This window comes from Akebia trifoliata, chromosome 14 (genome assembly GCF_017979445.1).
Source record: "Akebia trifoliata isolate Shusen 1 chromosome 14, ASM1797944v1, whole genome shotgun sequence".
Taxonomy (NCBI): Eukaryota; Viridiplantae; Streptophyta; class Magnoliopsida; order Ranunculales; family Lardizabalaceae; genus Akebia; species Akebia trifoliata.
The window spans coordinates 18622985-18627931 of NC_141388.1; the positions used below are offsets into that span (position 1 = coordinate 18622985).

The window sequence follows — 4947 nt, forward strand, 5'->3', positions numbered from 1 at the left end:
CAAGCCCTTTTAGACCCAAGATTAAGCTAGGCCATGGGTTTACCCACGACCCAAGCCATCTTTTCTCTAGGCTATGGGTCACCCAATACCTAAGCAAAATTTGCACTACGCTTTGGGTAATCCAACGAACCTTATCTCACTACAGTAAAATAGGGATATAGCGACGGTCTCGACCGTCGCTATAGGTACACAATACCGTCGCAATAACATCTAGCGACAGCCAAGGAGGCCGTCGATAGTCGTCGCTAATAATCCCATCGCTAAATGTTATATCGACGGCCAACAAAGTTAGGTACAAGACTTACAGCGACAGCCGCTATTGGCCGTCGCTATAGTGTAGTCTTTTTAAAAAAAATATATTTAATCTTCAGCTACGGTTTTGGCCGTCGCTATAGTGTAGTCTTTTTTAAAAAAATATATTTAATCTTCAGCTACGGTTTTGGCTGTCGCTATTAAAGCTTTTGAAAATAAAATAAAAATTTTACACCAGCCCCCTCATTTATTGCTGAATATTGGAGATAGACCTATATTTTGAAATTGATGACCTACGCCAACTATCAATATGAAAAGACCTAAATGCCCCCTCTCTATTAGATCTCATTGTGCTACTATTACACAGACTGATACAAATTCTCATAGCATCCAACTCACACACACATAATAAAATGGTCACTGGAATCCAACTCACGCATAGGCAAGGACGCACACACACACACACACACATACACTCCAAGTGCGCACACACACACACGTGTGCAAAGATACACACACACACATATAAAGGTTGAAGAAAGGAGAAGCCGTCATCCACATCTACATCACCCTAGAAAGCTTAAAACAAGCACCCATCAGCATAAAACTCCAGAGGATACAGTATAAAATGCTCTAAGAAACGTAAGAAGAATGTAAAATATCATTTATCAATGAATTAAGCACACTCACATTACTCAAGTTCGCTTCCATCTCAAGATATTGAAGTCCCTTTTGTACAAATGTAATAAGAGCACCAAGGGGGACTAAGTTACCATCAATTGGACATTTAGTGATCCCTGCCTCATATCCGAAAGCAAATGCTGAATGCGTGAAACCTGAGAAAGAGCATATTAGGAATCCACCTAAACAATTTGTGACACATGGAATAAAAGAAGAATCATACTAATAATCTGAAGAAAAAAAAAGGATCTAGAACAATGCAAGAGTTTTCAGATCATCCAATCTTCCCTGTTCTTAAATCATATAAGAAAAACAAATCTGAATTCAAGGATAATATGCCAAGCTAATGTCAAATGAAAGAAGGACAAGAACCAAACAAGGACTGGCCAAGAGTGCCTAATAAGCAGGTAATCAAAATCAGTTAGGAAATGCAATATGCAACTAAGACTATAAGTTAAATGGGACAGTTTTAATGAGTAGCGCTTCATGTGGTCACTTTAATCAAAGCAGAAAAATAATAAAATAAATGGAAAAAATACACATTATTTAAAGATTAAAAAAATTCTAGACCACTAACTGCAGCATATTCTTGAAGATAGTGATATAACAAATAATCTGAACTGTTAAAGCTCATGTCATTCGAAACCAAAACATGGCTGCAAATACACGTTATGGGATATGGAAGTGAATTACCGATGCTCTATAAAACATGATGATTTCATTTGATAGGGCACTTGTCATCCTAATATTTTTTGACAGTGTTTTCACTAGTAACGTCTAGTTCAATCTGGGTATTCAATCATGGGACGTGTAGTCACTACCCATATGAAATGCCTAATATGTGCATGTGAACCCAATCAATAGTAAAAAGAATTCAATAACAAGTAACCAATCAGTACATAATGACGAACCAAAATTCTTAACAGATGGGTCAAAATTAAATAACAAGTAATAGTAAAATAAAACATTCAATAAGAAATGAAAAATGGTTCATCTTCATACTTAAAAAGTGAATGTGAACCTAAGTATGTTGTATTTAGACTTGCAAACTTGGCAATATGATTGAAGTAAATCAAAAGCATCACTATCTTGGTAATTGAATAACACAAGAGATGGGCAGTACGTACCTTAACAGGTTTTGTCTGTGAGGGCCCAAAACAGAACATCAAGATTACTTAAATTAATAGGAGATAGAGATTTGTTTCTTTCCCAACACTAATATTTGAACTATAGTAGATGCTCCACAAGGAAAACTGTATGAGAAGCTCAACACGTTGTAACAAGAAGGTCCAAATAAATCATCCCCAAAGGGTCTCTACATTTTTCCCCACAATTGACATAGGTTGCATGCCTCTCGTTAGCCTTCCAGAATATAGGTTTAAGAATTATTGACCTCTTCAAGTCTCTCTCCCTTTTTTTGCTAGGCAACCTCTTCAAGTCTTTCAATAACAAAAGACTTAGCTTTGGACATAATGGAATGGAAAAACAAAATTATTTTTAGTGGGTCTGATATTTGTGTGGTTTAGTGGCTTGGTTTTGTTGTAGGTTTTGTTTTGTTTCCTTTGTTGGTCTTCTTGATCTCCATTTTCATTGCAATTTTACTTATCAAACAATAACAATGGTGTTGCTTAATAATTAGAGAAAATGTAACATTAGTGATCCCTTGTGATTTCTGAATATAACATAAAGGTCCAAAGATAAGCAACTTTCTGAATAACCTGACCTGAATGTGATTTTGCCCTTCGAGATATTCTACTATCAAGTAAACAACAAATTTGAAGCGAAAGAAAAGATACATAAGAGCAATCTTAGAGATACCTCTCGAACAGATGTCTGAGTAATTTCCTGAAGTAAATACCACAGGTCGGAGTCCTGCAAAGACTCCCCAAGAATCTGATATTAATACCAAATCACTTTATAAACTAAAACTACCAAATCAAATCGAATTATTTTTATCAAATTTATACCAAGAAAGAACCAAATCATCAAAATCAATAACTCAAAGAAACATATGGTACTCCTCTGCTACCGATATTATGTCTTATAAACCCCCACATCTTTCCTTCTTTCACTTACGATTTCCTTAATCAAATAAAATAAAAACATAAAAAATAACAACATAAAATCCGAAACCAAAGAAATAAAATAAAAACATAAAAAATAACAAAGGATATTTATATCAATTGCCAACCAGAGATAAAATGAGAACGACCAAACAATCTTTTAACCATAGTAGATGACAAAGCCCCCAATCTCACAATGTTTGGATGCTTAACCCTTCCAATTGCTTGTAGCAAATTCCTTCTCCCAATTGGAACTCCATTACCCATTAGACAATTTTAACAAAAATAATAACAGCAAAAGAAAAAAAAAATCTTAAAATAGATAATTTAGAACAAGTGATTTTTCTTTTCCATGTAATGCACCCACAAAATCAGAGAAACAACTTAGTAAAATTAAAAACAAAAACTAAAAGAAATACATCCTTGAGTAAATAAGAATTTGCTGAGTTGAATTGTAGTAATGCATTATATTTATCAGTCTATTCACAAGGAATTTTGGTGTCTACTTTTCAAGAATTTTATTTATGGATGGGAGTCTACATATCATTACTTAATAAAACTAAAATTAAAAACTGAAGCCAAACAAAAGAATGGCATCAAGGGCATGGTTTGTCAAGAAATGCTTGCAATATTCATGTTCATCCCATTTTGAAGAAAAAAAAATGAGATGATAGGATAAATATTAAAAATTGGTGAACATTTTATAATGAAATTCTCACTTGTTGCTAAAACATGAAGAAACAAAAATCTTGAACAAGATAGATATCTATAATATAAAAGTGGAATAATAAAAGAAGATTAACATACCCCCAATAAAGAAACATATGGGAAGTAACCTATGTCAAGTGGGGGGAAATTTAGAACGCTATATACACTACAATTAGAGGAAATATGATGAAGAATGCATGAACTTATCACCAAGAGTGAAGACCCATTCAGGTTTCTAAATAAGTATTTGATAAATAACATACAAGTTCACTCACCAACTCCGAGGTAAGTGTTGACACTTGCATATCAAGTTGTTCCAGTGAAATTTTTGTTTTCCCTGTAAGGAAAGACCATATGAGCCCTTCACATCTAGTACTCAAAAAAAGCTGTAACTACTTGTGGCATGTTTGTTGGACAACAACCGTTCACAACACAAAGAAAATGATATGTCATCCTATTCCTTGAACAACTCAATTTAATAAAGATTGAGTAAACCACATATCAATATCACATAAAACTCATATAAAAATTGGAGGATTTAAACATGTCTACCTCTACATGCTCTGAAATTAAGGCTCGAAGAATAAATGGTGGCATTGTTGATGATCCATCTATCTTGGCAAGCTGGAGATCAAAACATAAATAGGAGTGAGGATACCATCAAGTATATTTAACTTGAAAAGGAAAGAGAATGATTAATTAAGAAACCTAGAAGAAAAACACAGTAAACAAATGTGGAAAAGAAAAGATTTCATTAAAAGAAAAGAAAAAAGTATTTCAATAATTACCTGCTCCAAAAATTCTAAAAGATCTTTATCATAAAAATTGACACCTAAAATACAAGGTACCTGCATGATCAATGAAAGATTTATAAACTACAAATTTGTTGCAGAAAAAAATAGGAAGCACCCTGCAGTATTGATAAAAGATCAAGCGAAGCTTTAACTACTTTTGAACGAATAGCCATCCAACTTTGACTCCAAACAACATGGTTGAACAAAGATAGCTAGGTTAAAAATCCCCTCGTAACTCAAGGGGTTAGGAAAAACCCTCATGTGAAGGAGATCTCAGGATCAAGTAAAAAAAAGACTATAAGTATTGTGGCATGTTTGTTGGACAACAGCCTTCACAACACATTGAGCAACCAATATCTCATCCCATTCCTTGAACTCAATTTACCGATTTGGCAAGGATATAGTATGCCTTACCCCATTGGCTAAGTAATAAGAATATTCATATTTAT

General features: G+C 33.9%; 1 long non-coding RNA gene across 1 annotated transcript; it reads right to left on the reverse strand.

Moving 5' to 3' along the window:
* Positions 1 to 856: 856 nt before the first annotated feature.
* LOC147386497 (uncharacterized) lies at positions 857 to 4331 on the reverse strand. Its single transcript, XR_015171688.1, has 4 exons — positions 4257 to 4331; positions 3980 to 4041; positions 2752 to 2805; positions 857 to 1088 (listed from the first exon to the last, which is right to left on the reverse strand). It is a non-coding gene; the product is annotated as an uncharacterized LOC147386497 (long non-coding RNA).
* Positions 4332 to 4947: the final 616 nt, after the last annotated feature.